At 38.2% G+C, this 18,214-nt stretch overlaps 1 pseudogene; it reads right to left on the bottom strand.

Annotated features, from left to right (window-relative positions):
* Positions 1-597: 597 nt before the first annotated feature.
* LOC146887767 (uncharacterized) lies at positions 598-7,877 on the bottom strand (annotated as a pseudogene).
* Between the last annotated feature and the right edge of the window lie 10,337 nt (positions 7,878-18,214).

The following is an 18,214-nucleotide window of genomic DNA, read 5'->3' as shown; positions in this document are numbered from 1 at the left end:
TTTCTACCCCTTCCTCCTTCCTCCCTGGCTGCGCGGCTGACGGCGGCTGCTCCGGCTTCTTCTCCGGCGAGGTGGCGCGACGCGGAGGTGCTGCTGCAGTGGTGAAGATAGTGCGCGATGCTCTGTGACGGCCGCGAATGGAGGAAGATGGTGGTGGCGCGGCGAGGAGATGTGTGTGCTGCAACTGTGGCGTGCGAAGGCCGTAGATCTGGTGCGGAGAAGGTGGCGGCGCTTCGCGGTGGTTCGTCCGGTGGGCGCGGTGGTTGCAGGTGCAGTGGCGGCACTGGTTCACGCGAAGATGGTGCTGCAGAACAGGTGGTGACTGCGCGATCTGGTGGCGCGAGTGAAGAAGATGATCGCGATGGTGGAGGAACTGGTGCAGGCGAAGGAGCTCCATGGTTGTGCGCTGCAGAATCGTGGTGGTCGCGAAGCAAACCTCGCGGAGGCGTGAAGATGGTGTTGTCATGGTGAGCGCGACGGAGAAGATGATGGAGAGAAAATGGAGGTGCTGCGTCGCGGTGTTCTGGTTCGCGGAGGTGTGGCGAGCGGAGGTGTGGCAGTTTCCATGGCTGATGCGTGAGTGAAGTGGCTGTGTGCTCACGGTGAAGGTTCGCGCGGAGCTGCGATGGTGGTCGGAAAAGGTTGGCGGCGACGGCTGTGTGGAGGGTGGAAGGAGAGGAGAAAATTAGAGTTAGGGTTTTGGGAGATGAAGATGATGACGTGGCAGAATCTGATTGTTTAACTTGGTGAGGGTAGGATTATGACACGTGGCTTGTTCTGGTTGGCTAATTTTAAGAGGTGGGGATTGCCACATGGCGTGATCTGGTTGAGTGGAATTTAAGTGGTAGGAGGGGTGCAACTTAGTGAAAACTGGGGGTGCAGAACAGGTTTTTGTGGTCCACTTGAGGAAGGAGTGTGCAAATAAAATCTGGGGGTGCATTTAGCTCCTGATTTATTCTTTTTTCAGAATTTCTTGATTTTGGACTTATTTTGTAACTTTGAATATTTCAAAATCACATTATTAATTGACCAAAAATAAATTCCAGCTGCATTAACAAACGTTAGAATATCCAATAATATTTTATGCAACTAAAATCAATTTTTACGCCACTTTTACCAAACTTACTCAATAAATCCAATAATCACAAATCCTAATTAAATCAATCTTTAAGCACAGAAAATTCAATTAAATCCCCAAATTTAAATATTAAATGAGGGCAAAAATTTGAACTCATCACACACCCACACTTATCCTTTTGCACTCCTGGGCAAAATTGAACAATTTCAAAACTTTTTTTTTTCTGAGGTCTTTTATTCCATATTTTCAGTGGATTAAAGAAATGAATACCAATGGAAACAGATCAATCTTCTAGAAATCATGCTGTCATGCACAAACAAATGGATAATATTCTGTTTTTCACACATGAGTTAATCTTTTGAGTTTACAAGATAATCAACTATGAAAGAGGAACACTCAAGTTAAATATATATTTTCTCACCAAGATTCGCTCAAGTGTTTTGGCTTGTGTTTTCACTCAAAATACCCATGCAAGGAAACACTCTCAATGCTTAGCAAGACTCTAATATTCACAGCTTTCAGAAAACATGCATTCAAAAATCATGAGGACTTTTCACAGGTTATAATGAGGCCAAGGAAAAGGTAGGAAAAACTTTAGGATTTGTGTGTTTTTGAAATAGTAAGGAAGAAAGAGTTATGGAGCATAGTTTCAAAAACAATTTTTTTTTTCTTTTATCCTTTGTTGCTCTTTTTCAGACAGCAATCATTTTTCATTACAACACTCTGTCATCAACAATTATTTTCCTTTTGCCATTTTTACAACTTTGTGGGGGAAATACTCACCCCCACACTTTATTCCTCAACCAATCTCAACATAATCCACTAGCTCCTTCTTTCTCCCTAAGGACAAACATGGTCTTTTTCTTTTTAAGGTTTAACAATATGCTCAAAACAAGAAAAAGAGGTTTAAGCTCAAGGGGCTACCAATGGATCAATGTCATGGTTAGCTTATTTGGCCAAGTAGCTAAAAACAAGAAATGCCTCAGTCATATCAAATCATGTATGTTCACCTAAGATGCAAAACAACAGAATCAAGCTAAACATTTGAGTACCAACAAGACATGAGCAAATCACACAAGAAAAATAGGAATGACACATGGTAGTTCATCCTTACAATAAAGCTCAAAACTCACAAGGTCAAAAACTCTTTCACAAAAGATTTATTCCAGACACTCTCAAATCAACTCAATCAGTAAATCACAGACAACAATCCACTCATAGCACATAACTTTTATTTTCCCAGAATTATGACCGTTCCAATTAGTAAATCAAATCCAAAAATCCAATGTCAATATGTTTTATTGAAAACAGAAACTTTTTTTTTTTAAATAAAAACAAACAGAAAACAAAATTAGAAAAGGAAAAACAAAACAAATAGAAAACAAAAACAGAAAAGGGGGAAAATCTCCCCACACCCCCACACTTTATCCATGCATTGTCCTCAATGTATTCAATATGTATAAAATGCAAAGAAAAAGTATGAAGTGTACTTACCTCCTCAAGGTGGAAGGTATGAGGGAGAAGTCAAGTTCATCCCATCCATCGTCTTGTTCAGCATATCTTGATTTTCATTGAATATCCGAAGACGATGCCCATTAACTTTGAAAGTTCTTGCTGAAGATTCTTCCTTGATCTCCACTGCTCCATAAGGGAAGACTTCTGTAACAATGTATGGTCCTTCCCAAGTAGAACGCAACTTACCACTCATGTGACCCAGCTTGGATTTGTATAGTAACACCTTCTGGCCTACCTTGAAATCCTTTCTAGCCACAAGCTTTTGGTCATGGAACTTCTTGGTTTTCTCTTTGTAGAACTTTGAATTTTCATAGGCTGCTAGCCTAATCTCCTCTAGTTCTTGCAACTGAAGCTTTCGCTCATTTCCTGCTTCTTCCAAATCCAAGTTGCATGCTTTCACGGCCCAATAGGCCTGATGTTCAATCTCCACAGGTAGATGACAAGCCTTTCCAAAAACCACCCTGAAAGGTGACATACCTATAGGTGTTTTGTAGGCTGTCCTGTGTGCCCAAAGTGCTTCATCCAATCTTGTGGCCCAATCCTTTCGACTAGGCTTCACTACTTTCTCTAGTATCTTTTTAATCTCTCTGTTAGAGATCTCTGCTTGTCCATTGGTTTGGGGGTGATATGGTGTAGCAATGCGATGTGTCACCCCATACTTCTTCAACATATTCTCAAGTAGCCTATTACAGAAATGGGTCCCCTGGTCACTGATGATGGCTCGTGGTATCCCAAATCTGCAGAAAATATTAGACCTGACAAAACTCATAACAACTCGAGAATCATTAGTCCTTGTAGCTATGGCTTCCACCCATTTGGAGACATAGTCTACAGCAAGCAAAATATAAGAAAACCCAAAAGAAGGAGGAAAAGGACCCATAAAATCAATACCCCAAATATCAAATACCTCACAATATAGCATGGGTTGTTGAGGCATTTCATCCCTTCTTGTAATGGATCTGGCTGCCCTTTGGCACTGCTCACAATTTTCATATACCCTCTGTGCATCTTTAAAAATGGTAGGCCAATATAATCCACAATCCAACACCTTCCTACCTGTTCTTTGTGTGCCATAATGTCCGCCAAAAGGAGACGAATGACAGAACTCAAGCACATGAGGTATCTTGATATCTGGAACACACCTCCTTATGACTTGGTCACTACCAATGCGCCATAAAATTGGATCTTCCCAGATATAGTACTTTGCCTCACTTTTTAGCTTGATTCTTTCATATTTGGAGAAGGAAGGAGGAATAGCAGAAACAACCAAATAATTAACAATGTCAGCAAACCAAGGTTCAGGAAACATACCTTTCACAGCAGTTAATGCTAGGAGGACTTCATCAGGAAAGTCATCCTTAATAGGAATGTTATCTTCTCCATTTTCAATTCTGCTAAGATGATCAGCTACCAAGTTATGTGCTCCACTTCTGTCTAGAATCTCAATGTCAAACTCTTGGAGTAGTAGCATCCATCTGATCAACCTTGGTTTCGAATCTGCTTTCTTCAGAAGGAATTTTAATGCTGCATGATCAGTATAAACAATTACCTTGGAACCAAGTATATACGGTCTGAATTTGTCCAAGGCAAACACAACAGCCAATAATTCCTTCTCAGTCGTGGTGTAGTTAGCCTGCGCTGTGTCCAACGTTCTGGAAGCATAATATATCACATGTGATAGCTTCCCATCTTTTTGTGCAAGCACCGCTCCTACTGCAAAGTTTGATGCATCACACATCAACTCGAACGGTAATGTCCAGTCAGGTGGCTGGATGATAGGAGTGGTGGTAAGCGCCTTTTTCAATGTATCAAATGCATCTTTGCACCTCTCTCCAAAGTCAAATACTATATCCTTTTGCAACAAGTTGGAGAGAGGGTTGGCTATCTTGCTGAAGTCCTTGATAAACCTCTTGTAAAATCCTGCATGTCCAAGAAAAGATCGAACCTCTTTCACAGAAGAGGGGTAAGGCAATTGTGAAATAATATCAATTTTAGCAGGATCTACAGATATACCATTCTTGGAAACAACGTGACCTAAAACTATACCTTGTTCCACCATAAAATGACATTTTTCAAAATTTAGAACAAGGTTAGTTTCTTCACATCTCTCCAAGACTCTAGCAAGATTAGACAAGCAATGATCAAAAGATGAACCATATACACTAAAATCATCCATAAAAACCTCAATACAATGCTCCAACAAATCTGTAAAAATACTCATCATACATCGCTGAAATGTTCCAGGAGCATTGCAAAGGCCAAATGGCATTTTCCTATAAGCATATGTATCGAATGGACAAGTAAAAGTAGTCTTATGTTGATCTTCTAGGGCAATACAAATCTGAAAATACCCAGAGAATCCATCAAGAAAACAGTAATGAGACTTACCTGCCAATCGATCTAACATTTGGTCCATGAATGGTAAAGGGAAGTGGTCCTTCCTGGTGGCCTGGTTTAGTCTTCTATAATCAATACAGACCCTCCAGCTATTCTGAATACGAGTAGGAATCAACTCGTTCTTCTCATTCTTGACCACGGTGATCCCAGATTTCTTGGGGACCACATGTACATGACTCACCCAAGTGCTGTCAGAAATGGGATATATAATACCTGCTTGTAGCAACTTGGTGACTTCTTTCTTCACAACCTCCATCAGCTGAGGATTCAGTCTCCTCTGAGGTTGCCTCACTGGCTTAGCATCCTCCTCCAAGAGTATTCTGTGCATGCAGAAAGAAGGACTAATACCAGGAATATCTGCCAAAGTCCAGCCTATTGCTCGCTTGTGATCTTTGATAACCTGCAATAGCTTTTGTTCCTGCTCGTTAGTAAGCAAGGCAAATATAATAACAGGGAGTTTCCCATCCCTCTCAAGATAAACATATTTCAAATGAGATGGTAAAGGTTTCAACTCCAAAGTAGGTGGTTGTTCCACAGATGGCAACATTTTATTGCCTAAGGTAATTTCAGCCACCTCAGCATCACACTTGGACGCCACAGAGGTATCAAATAGTGACACCGCGTCCTCAACATCAACTGTTTTACAATTTTCTCTTTCGTCTAAAATTGAGCCCGAAACATTCGAAAAAGAAAAATCCAAAGAAGAAGAAAAACCAGATAAAACGTCCAAAAGTCCAAAAGCATAATTGTTCACTACATTACTCAATAAATCAATACAAAACAAAGAATGGTCTTCAATTGGGTGCTTCATGGCTTCTAGCACGTTGAACTGCACCTTCTCATCTCCTATCTCCATAGTCAAGGATCCTGCATGCACGTCTATCTTGGTACGTGCTGTCATCATGAATGGTCTTCCCAAAATAATTGTGGTCGAACTCATTCCTTCATCATCCTTCATGTCCAAGATATAGAAATCTGCAGGAAAAATTAATTTGTCCACACGGACAAGCACATCTTCTAGTACACCTGCAGGGTTAACTATGCTACGGTTGGCCAACTGAATGACCACACCAGTAGACTTAAGAGGTCCAAGATGAAGTGAAGTAAAAACAGATAAAGGCATTACATTAATGGAAGCTCCTAAATCTAACATAGCATTGTCAAACTTAGTACTACCTATAATGCAAGGAACAAAAAACATACGTGGATCCTTACACTTTTGCGGCATTCTGACTGCAGGCTTCTTAATTAAGCTAGAGACATTTCTTCTCATGTTCACTACCTCTTTGTCCATAATACGCCTTTTATGTGTACATAATTCTTTGAGAAACTTGGCGTATTTAGGAATTTGTCTCACAGCATCCAACAAAGGAATGTTTATCTCCACTTTCTTGAAAGTATTCAAGATTTCTTTGTCTAATTCCTCCATCTTTTTAGTTTTTGGTTTCAAACGGTTTGGATAGGGAGGAGGAGGAGAATAAGGAGAAGGATTTTCAGAGGAAGTATTAGGGGATACCAACCTGGAGTTATCACTGGGTGTAGGCATTTCAGATGTTGCTTGTGTTGCTTCATCTGATCTTCCTCTTTCATCATTAGGTACAACTTCATTGTCCTTATCTTCATCTTCTTGGGCATCCCCAAGACCTTGTATTTGCTTACCCGATCTTAACGTAATAGCACTTACATTTCTCGGGTTGATTACAGTTTGTGCAGGCAAATTGCTTGAGCCTTATTGAGACTTCATCTGATTTAACTCATTTGCCATTTGTCCAATCTGATTTTGCAAATTCTGATTGGTTGCTTCCATTGTCTGTTTCAACTCATTGATTTGTCCCTTCATCATGTCAGCCATCATTTTCATCATTGCTTCCATGTTTGAATCACCAGAGGTTGCCGCTGGTTGTGGTTGTTGCCTCTGTTGAGGTGGAACATAGACTTGTTGGTGTTGAGGCTGTTGATTTCCCCATTTCTGGCTGGGATATTCCTTCCAATCTAGGTTGTACTTGTTGGAGGACAAATCATGGTTGTATTGCTGCCAAGGTGGTCTATTATTGCCATAGATGTTTGCAGCATATGCCTGAGGTTGTTCATTGTCTAACGTCCCTGTCTCTTTTAACATAGAACAAGCCTCTGTAGGATGATTAGTAGAAGCACAAATTCCACATAAAGTAGAAGGGATAGGCTTTTTCTGTAAGTCTGTCAAGGTCCTTACCATGGCCGCTAAGTCATCCAACTTCCCTTCTAATTTCTTGTGATCTGCAACATATGAAGCTTCTACTCCATGGGTTCCCTTCAATAGAGTTATAGAATTACTCCTTGTGGAAAATTGTTGATGGTTCGACGCCATAGTTTCAATCAATTGTCTTGCATTTGTTGGCGTTTTGTCCACCAATGACCCTCCACTTGCAGCATCTATCATTTGTCTATCCATGATACTCAATCCCTCATAAAAGTATTGAATGAGGAGATGCTCGTTTATTTGGTGATGAGGACATGAAGCACATAACTTTTTGAATCTTTCCCAATACTCGTGAAGACTTTCTCTTTCTTGTTGCCTTATCCCATAAATATCTTTGCGAATAGCAGCAACTCTAGATGCTGGAAAAAACTTTTCCAGAAATAATCTTTTCAGAGTCTCCCAGGTATTGATGGATCCTGGCGGAAGGCAGTATAACCAATTCTTAGCGGCATCTTGCAATGAGAATGGAAATGCCTTAAGCTTGATATGTTCCTCTGTCACTGTTGTAGGTCTCATGGATGAACAAACAACATGAAATTCCTTCAAATGATGGTACGGGTCTTCTCCTGCTAATCCATGGAATTTGGGTAAAAGATGGATTAACCCAGACTTAAGCTCACATTCTCCATCTGGATATTGGATGCACATGTTTTGTGTAATTGCTGCATCCGGTGAAGCCAACTCTCTTATTGTTCTTTCTTCCATTCTATCTTCTTGAATTTCTGGTTCAGGTGATGGATCAGAAGATATGTTAATCACCGGAGGTGATTCTAGTGGTACACTTTCAGTGGTAGGTTCAGATGATGATGGTGCTCCTTCAGTAGAACACTTGAGTTCAAGTCTTCTACGTGTTTATAAAATTGACCCGGATTGGCCCGAGTCATGCACTATGCAAGTCCACCTGAAAGTGTTTCCCTGTGTGTTTTTTTCTTCCTATTCTTGTTTTGGAGAAAGATTTCAAGAAAGAAATAAGTTAAGATGTCGTTGGGTCTACTCCCAGGAAAGAGAGGTGCGTCACAGTGGACAACTTAAATACCAAGTCTTTCCTAGATAGAGTTTTCCAAACTAGTCTCAAAAATTTCTTAAAAGAAATTCTTAATCAAAACAAAAATAGAACTTTGCTTGGAGTATATTAACAGAAAACTAGATACTACAAAATAACAAACTATATCAAACGTATATGCGTAAAATAATAAAATAAAATAAAATAAAATAAAATAAAAAAATAAAAATAAAATAAAAATAAAATAAAATAAATAAAAACAGAATCAAAATAAAAGAAATACTAACCGTATTCCCCGGCAACGGCGCCAAATTTGATATCGCTGTCGTTAGGCGATCAAATTACCACTACTTAGTAACTTCAGTATTGCCAGTTTGTAGTGAAGAAAATAGTTAGGGTTAAGATAACCCTGAGTCGTCTCACAACGAATACGGAATTGATCTCAAATATTTGATTCTCAAAAATGCAATTTAAAACTAGCAACTATAAAAATAGGGGGGTTTTGATATGCAAAGAAAATGACACGGAAGATTGTAAACACAGTAATAGTAAATAGGTCAATTCCACTGCTTTTTCTAAATCAGATTCTTCATTGGTTATCTAGAGATTATTGTTAAATTAATTATTGTTGTTGATTTACAAATAAATCAATGTAAAGACTCAATTCATTTGTTGGCATCCTCACTTTTAATCAAAGTACAATCTCAATTAAAAGTGAGAATTGTTAGATTATCCATAGTAAATTCAATCAAAGTACAGTCTCAATTAATTTTACTATGCCTAATCATGTCTATTCCTTTGTTCCTTTACCAAATAGAAAACTTAATTAATCAAAGTAAAGTCTTGACTAATTTTAGGTAAAGTAATTACCTCTAATCAAATTAAAGTCTCAATTATTGGCAAAAACTTATTTAATCAAATGAAAGTTTCTAAACAAAATCAAAGTAAAGTCTCAATTTAATTTAAAAACCTTTTAACTCATATGATTAGCATGCATGTAGATTTAAAATCATTATTTTCTATTCGATTAAGAAGCAAAGGACATAGATAAACAAAAACCACAACAATAATCAAAATAACAAAACATATAAATTCATCTAACCTCAGAATCCATTTAAGAAATTACAGTGGAATCAACCCTAAAAGCTTAGCCCTCCATGGCTTTGATGGAATACATGATAATATGAAGGAAAGAAAATAAAAAAAGAATGAGAGATGTGGTGGAGATGGTATCTGCCAAAACCAGAGAGTTCTAAGTGTCTAAGCTGTCAGCTGTAAATTGTCAGTCGTCAAATTGTGTCCCGTTTCTGCTCCCTTAAGTCTCTTTATATAGGCTTCAACTGGACTTTGGGCTTTATCTGTCAGTTGCTAAAATCTTTTATTTTTATTTAATTAATTAGCAACTTAATTCCTGTCCAATTTCCAATTCTGCCCTTCTCATTTAACCATATTTGCAGTTTTGACCAGAGTTGACTGCTGACTTTGACCAGTTGACCAGAGTTGACCAGTTGACCAGTTTGACTGTCCTATCAGACGCTGACACGTGGCGCAGAGTACACTTTCCAGAATTAGGGTTTCTGCCCCTTCCTCCTTCCTCCCTGGCTGCGCGGCTGACGGCGGCTGCTCCGGCTTCTTCTCCGGCGAGGTGGCGCGACGCGGAGGTGCTGCTGCAGTGGTGAAGATAGTGCGCAATGCTCTGTGACGGCCGCGAATGGAGGAAGATGGTGGTGGCGCGGCGAGGAGATGTGTGTGCTGCAACTGTGGCGTGCGAAGGCCGTAGATCTGGTGCGGAGAAGGTGGCGGCGCTTCGCGATGGTTCGTCTGGTGGGCGCGGTGGTTGCATTTGCAGTGGCAGCACTGGTTCGCGCGAAGATGGTGCTGCAGAACAGGTGGTGACTGCGCGATCTGGTGGCGCGAGTGAAGAAGATGATCGCGATGGTGGAGGAACTGGTGCAGGCGAAGGAGCTCCATGGTTATGCGCTGCAGAATCGTGGTGGTCGCGAAGCAAACCTCGCGGAGGCGTGAAGATGGTGTTGTCATGGTGAGCGCGACGGAGAAGATGATGGAGAGAAAATGGAGGTGTTGCGTCGCGGTGTTCTGGTTCGCGGAGGTGTGGCGAGCGGAGGTGTGGCAGTTTCCATGGCTGATGCGTGAGTGAAGTGGCTGTGTGCTCACGGTGAAGGTTCGCGTGGAGCTGCGATGGTGGTCAGAAAAGGTTGGCGGCGGCGGCTGTGTGGAGGGTGGAAGGAGAGGAGAAAATTAGAGTTAGGGTTTTGGGAGATGAAGATGATGACGTGGCAGAATCTGATTGGTTAACTTGGTGAGGGTAGGATTATGACACGTGGCTTGTTCTGGTTGGCTAATTTTAAGAGGTGGGGATTGCCACATGGCGTGATCTGGTTGAGTGGAATTTAAGTGGTAGGAGGGGTGCAACTTAGTGAAAACTGGGGGTGCAGAATAGGTTTTTGTGGTCCACTTGAGGAAGGAGTGTGCAAATAAAATCTGGGGGTGCATTTAGCTCCTGATTTATTCTTTTTCAGAATTTCTTGATTTTGGACTTATTTTGTAACTTTGAATATTTCAAAATCACATTATTAATTGACCAAAAATAAATTCCAGCTGCATTAACAAACGTTAGAATATCCAATAATATTTTATTCAACTAAAATCAATTTTTACGCCACTTTTACCAAACTTACTCAATAAATCCAATAATCACAAATCCTAATTAAATCAATCTTTAAGCACAGAAAATTCAATTAAATCCCCAAATTTAGATATTAAATGAGGGCAAAAATTTGAACTCATCAAAGCACTATGAACAACTTTCCTTTTTAAACATGGAAGTTGGTGTGTTTCATTCACATGCTTATCCTTTTGTTCCTGTAAAATGACATCACAAACTATAGAAGAAAAAACATTGACGAATAAAATTTTCATCATATTTTTCTCTAGTTCAATTTTTTTTTATTTTCCCTTCCTTTTGCACTTTATATTACTTCTTTTTCTATTCTTTCTTTTTCTGTTTTCTCCTTCCTTCGGCCTACGTTGATCCTTACTAACTTGTCTTGGTGTCATAAATTTCTACTTCTTTTGATGTCCCTCATGCCTCAAATAAAGGGAACGTTCATGAAGATGGAGTGTTTTAAAACGAAGCCATGCCGATCCCAAAAGAAGATGACAAGAGTCCATGGGAGTAATATCACATAATACTTCTTTCACACATTGCCATGTACTGAATTTGATCCACGCTTTATCGAGATGAAAGGTTGCTGGTAACTGGAGTTTCTCCATCAATCTTTGCCTCACAACATTGTTTTCGCTTCCGTAACAGACTGCAACTAAACATGGATGGCCTTCGGTTAAACACTTTGTATAATAAACTTCCATTCCTATTCCAAATCTAGATAGCCAGGCTCTGAATACAAAATGATGTGAAACCATAGGGTTCGATTCGTTTGACTGATCTATCATTGTTGGAATGCTAACAAGCAAGAAATTTGAGAAATTATTTAAAACGAGAAAATGGAAACATAAAAGAAGATGGAACAGAAATTGATAGACATCACACTTCCAAGAATGGAAGATAAGCCTAAGAGTTGAAACACAAAAAGGGAAGAAGCACCTTTGATTAAACTCATGGATTCTTGAATCACTCAAGAACTTAGGAGAATCACTCTCACTAAGATAGATGAGATACAACTTGTTTATTTTCTGAATAAAACTCAGCTTGCCTTCATTGATGAAAATGGTTCAACTTATATAGGAGCTTTAACCATCAGAATTACAAAAGACACCTAGATTTCAATATCAACCCGCCTAAAGCTATTAATTAATGATCCACTCAAGCTAAAAACGATCCGCTACTTAACGGTTGATTGTAACTGAATTTAAGGCTACCAAAAGTCATCCACAAACTTTGAGCAAAGGTCCTCTTGATCTTCCAAAGGTTGGTTCTTAAGTTGGCATATGGACCTTTATTTCAACTTGAAGATAAAGCAAAACTAAAACCCATTATTTGGTTAAGCACAAACACATATTGGTCAGCCAATTTTACAAAGCATTGGGTCCTTATTTAAATAAAAGAAATTGCATCAACACGGCGCATTAGTCATCCTGCATTTGACCCATATGCAATTCACATCATACCCTCCTTCTTCGAGAAGATTTGTACCGAATCTTACTACACCAGTTTTAACGTAAGTTTATTATGACCTTGTGAAAGACTTTTATTTTTTCACAAGTTGAAACTAATTCTCTTCTTCCAAGATAAAATTCAACTTGATATTTGTTACTTTCTGATGGTTGCAATCCATCGATAACATTTCTTGGCAACTGTATCCCACCTTGATATGTAACAATAAATAATTCCATGCATTGTGTTTGACGAATTTCCTTCTTGTCGACGGACCAAATGCATAATAAAGCACTATGAACAAGCTTCCTTTTTAAACATGGAAGTTGGTGTGTTTCATTCACATGCTTATCCTTTTGTTCCTGTAAAATGACATCACAAACTATAGAAGAAAAAACATTGACGAATAACCATTAGCTAGTTCCATTTCTTTTTCTTTATTTTCCCTTCCTTCTGCAGTTTATATTACTTCTTTTTCTGTTTTCTCCTTCAGCCTACCTTGATCCTTACTGAGTTGTCTTGGATTCATAAATTTCTACTTCTTTTAATGTCCCTCATGCCTCAAATAAAGGGAACGTTCATCAAGATGGAGTGTTTTAAAACGAAGCCATGCCCATCCCAAAAGAATATGACAAGAGTCCATGGGAGCAATATCACATAATACTTCTTTCACACATTGCCATGTAATGAAATTGATCCACGATTGATCCAGATGAAAGGTTGCTGGTAACTAGAGTTTGTCCACCAATCTTTGGCTCATAACATTGCTTTCGCTTCCGTAATAGACTGCAACTAAACATGGATGCCCTTCGGTTAAACACTTTGTATAATAAACTTCCTTTCCTATTCCAAATCTAGATAGCCAGGCTCTGAATACAACATGATGTGAATCCACAGGGTTCGATTCGTTTGACTGATCTATCATTGTTGGAATGCTAACAAGCAAGAAGTTTGAGAAATTATTTAAAATGAGAAAATGGAAACATAAAAGAAGATGGAACAAAAATTGATAGACATCACACTTCCAAGAATGGAAGATAAGCCTAAGAGTTGAAACACACAAAGGGATGAAGGACCTTTGATTAAACTCATGGATTCTTGAATCACTCAAGAACTTAGGAGAATCACCCTCAGTAAGATAGATAAGATAAAACTCGTTTATTTTCTGAATAAAACTCAGCTTGCCTTCATTGATGAAAATGGTTCAACTTATATAGGAGCTTTAACCATCAGAATTACAAAAGACACATAAATGTCAATATCAACACGCTTAATGCTATTAATTAATGATCCACTCAAGCTAATAACAATCTGCTACTTAACGGTTGATTGTAATAGAATTTAAGGTTACCAAAAGCCATCCACAAACTTTGAGCAAAGGTCCTCTTGATCTTCCAAAGGTTGGTTCTTAAGTTGGCATATGGACCGTTACTTCAACTTGAAGATAAAGCAAAACTAAAGCCCATTAATTGGTTAAGCACAAACACAATTTGGTCAGCCAATTTTACAAAGCATTGGGCCCTTATTTAAATAAAAGAAACTGCATCAACACGGCGCATTAGTCATCCTCCATTTGACCCATATGCAATTCACATCATACCCTCCTTCTTCGAGAAGATTTGTCCCGAATCTTAAGACACTAGTTTTAATGTATGTTTATTATGATCTTGTGAAGGACTTTTATTTTTTCACAAGTTGAAACTAATTCTCTTCTTCCAAGATCAAATACATCTTGATATTTGTTACTTTACAATGGTTGCAATTCGTCAATAACATTTCTTTGGCAACAGTACCCCACCTTGATATGTAAGAATAAATAATTCCATGCATTGTGTTTGACGAATTTGCTTCTTGTCGACGGACCAAATGCATAATAAAGCACTATGAACAAGCTTCATTTTTAAACATGGAAGTTGGTGCGTTTCATTCACATGCTTATCCTTTTGTTCCTGTAAAATGACATCACAAACTATAGAAGAAAAAACATTGATGAATAAACTTTTCATCATATTTTTCTCTAGTTCCATTTTTTTTTTATTTTCCCTTCCTTATGCAGTTTATATTAGTTCGTTTTCTATTCTTTCTTTTTCTGTTTTCTCCTTCCTTCGGCCTACGTTGATCCTTACTAGCTTGTCTTGGTGTCATAAATTTCTACTTCTTTTGATGTCCCTCATGCCTCAAATAAATGGAACGTTCATGAAGATGGAGTGTGATTGAGGTTGTACCCCACCAAATTAAAACATATTAAATGCAGTACATGAAAGTGAACCAAGTCGTCTCCCAACGACCAATATTTTCATTCAAAGCCAATTTTCCAGATGAACACAATAATAAAACACAGGGGGGGGTGTTGGCAGACAGATTCGGAATGCTAATCAATAGATTAATTTAAATGCTACAGTGACTAAAACCGTATTGACATCCCTGATTCAAACGCAATTTCACTTATCATAGGCCACCAAATTAACACCAACCCTGCCTTGTCTCAATCCACTAGATAATAATTCACTAAGCGAAAATTACAATCTAGCTTCATTATGCAATTAAGCAATGCACACATCCTTAAATTCGTGACAGCCAAGCTACATACATTAAGCATGAACGTATCTTAAACAAAACACATGCAATTACTCTGTAAATTAAGCATTGACAGATTCACCACATGCATTCCACGAATTCAGAACAAAACATGGCAAATTTCACAAAACAAGCACAACCTCAAAGCTTCATTGCATTTTTCATCAAGGAGTCAATACACGAATTTAGCTAGACATGGAAATGAGTAATTAAACACTTCAAAACTGAAATCACAAAAATCAGAACCAAGAACCCTAACTTATCAAATCTGAAAACGCAATTTAAGAGCAAAAATTGAGATTTCAAAGCTTAAATGGAATGCAAAACGGTGTTATCATATATAAATGCGAAAACCCCATGAATGGGTATTGTTCCAAGTCAATAAAACCCACAAAACGAACTGCCCAAGCAAGAAAACGAATTCCAAACGTAAAACCCTCAATGGGTGCTGTCAAATATGCATAAAAACGGTAAAAATGAGCCAAAAACGTGAAAAACCGCAAGGTGGGCGTCCATGGAAGCTTGGAGAACGAAAATGGAGGTTTTGAAGAGAGGTTGAAGATGATGGAGCGGCTGCCTCTTCCTCATGCAGACCTAATTCGTGGTCATATCACCCATGCCACTCAGAATTACAAAACTGCCATTATGAGCCGCAGAATTACAAAAATGCCAATCTGGGCCTCAAATGTTGACCCATTGACTTTGCTGACGTGGAAATGACATGGAAATGATGTGGCAATGATGTGGAAAGTTTCTTCAACTAAATATTAATGTCCAAGCTCCAAAATTGCTTCACCCAAATACCTAAAAATAATTAAAAACAAAAATTAGGCCAAATAATGTGAAATTAGTCCAAATTCGGAACAGTGGCCCAATAAAGCCCAACAGATGAAAAACACTCTAATGATGAACAATTAAGCACTAATCAACTGTCTAATGGGTACACAAAGGCTAGTGAAATGGAAGAAAATAATGACTCATCAAAGTGTTTTAAAACGAAGCCATGCCCATCCCAAAAGAAGATGACAAGAGTCCATGGGAGCAATATCACATAATACTTCGTTCACACGTTGCCATGTACTGAATTTGATCCATGCTTGATCCAGATGAAAGGTTGCTGGTAACTGGAGTTTCTCCATCAATCTTTGGCTCACAACATTGTTTTCGCTTCCGTAATCGAATGCAACTAAACATGGATGGCCTTCGGTTAAACACTTTGTATAATAAACTTCCTTTCCTATTCCAAATCTAGATAGTCAGGCTCTGAATACCAAATGATGTGAAACCACAGGGTTCGATTCCTTTGACTGATCTATCATTGTTGGAATGCTAACAAGCAAGAAATTTGAGAAATTATTTAAAACGAGAAAATGGAAACATAAAAGAAGATGGAACAGAAATTGATAGACATCACACTTCCAAGAATGGAAGATAAGCCTAAGAGTTATAACACAAAAAGGGATAAAGGACCTTTGATTAAACTCATGGATTCTTGAATCACTCAAGAACATAGGAGAATCACTCTCACTAAGAAGGATGAGATACAACTCGTTTATTTTCTAAATAAAACTCAGCTTGCCTTCATTGATGAAAATGGTTTAACTTATATAGGAGCTTTAACCATATCAATTACAAAAGACACCTAAATTTCAATATCATCCCGCCTAAAGCTATTAATTAATGATCCACTCAAGCTAAAAACGATCCGCTACTTAACGGTTGATTGTAACTGAATTTAAGGCTACCAAAACTAAAGCAAAACTAAAGCCCATTAATGGGTTAAGCACAAACACAATTTGGTCAGCCAATTTTACAAAGCATTGGGCCCTTATTTAAATAAAAGAAACTGCATCAACACGGCGCATTAGTCATCCTCCATTTGATCCATATGCAATTCACATCATACCCTCCTTCTTCGAGAAGATTTTTCCCGAATCTTACGACACCAGTTTTAACGTAAGTTTATTATGATCTTGTGAAAGACTTTTATTTTTTCACAAGTTGAACTAATTCTCTTCTTCGAGGATCAAATTGAACTTGATATTTGTTACTTTCCGATGGTTGCAATCCATCGATAATATTTCTTGGCAACTGTACCCCACCTTGATATGTGACAATAAATAATTCTACGCATTGTGTTTGATGAATTTGGTTCTTGTCGACGGACCAAATGCATAATAAAGCACTATGAACAAGCTTCCTTTTTAAACATGGAAGTTGGTGTGTTTCATTCACATGCTTATCCTTTTGTTGATGTAAAATGACATCACAAACTATAGAAGAAAAAATATTGACGAATAAACTTTTCCTAGTTCCATTTCTTTTTCTTTATTTTCCCTTCCTTCTGCAGTTTATATTACTTCTTTTTCTATTCTTTCTTTTTCTATTTTCTCCTTCAGCCTACGTTGATCCTTACTGACTTGTCATGGTGTCATAAATTTCTACTACTTTTGTTGTCCCTCATGCCTTAAATAAAGGGAACGTTCATCAAGATTGAGTGTTTTAAAACGAAGTCATGCCCATCCCAAAACAAGATGACAAGAGTCCATGGGAGAAATATCACATATTACTTCTTTCACACATTGCCATGTACTGAATTTGATCCATGCTTGATCCAGATGAAATGTTGCTGGTAACTGGAGTTTCACCACCAATCTTTGGCTCATAACATTGTTTTCGCTTTCGTAATCGAATGCAACTAAACATGGATGGCCTTCGGTTAAACACTTTGTATAATAAACTTCCTTTCCTATTCCAAATCTAGATTGCCAGGCTCTGAATAACAAATGATGTGAATCCACAAGGTTCGATTCGTTTGACTGATCTATCATTGTTGGAATGCTAACAAGCAACAAATTTGAGAAATTATTTAAAACGAGAAAATGAAAACATAAAAGAAGATGGAACGGAAATTGATAGACATCACACTTCCAAGAATGTAAGATAAGCCTAAGAGTTGAAACACACAAAGGGATAAAGGACGTTTGATAAAACTCATGGATTCTTGAATCACTCAAGAACGTAGGAGAATCACTCTCACTAAGATAGATAAGATAAAACTTGTTTATTTTCTTAATAAAACTCTGCTTGCCTTCATTGATGAAAATGGTTCAACTTATATAGGAGCTTTAACCATCAAAATTACAAATGACACATAAATTTAAATATCATCTCGCTTAATGCTATTAATTAATGATCCACTGAAGCTAATGACGATGCACTACTTAATGGTTGATTGTAACTGAATTTAAGGCTACCAAAAGTCATCCA

This window comes from Vigna unguiculata, chromosome 3, assembly GCF_037176805.1.
Source record: "Vigna unguiculata cultivar grain cowpea cultivar isolate G323 ecotype 2 chromosome 3, ASM3717680v1, whole genome shotgun sequence".
Taxonomy (NCBI): Eukaryota; Viridiplantae; Streptophyta; class Magnoliopsida; order Fabales; family Fabaceae; genus Vigna; species Vigna unguiculata.
This window is presented reverse-complemented; position numbering and strand designations above follow the sequence as displayed.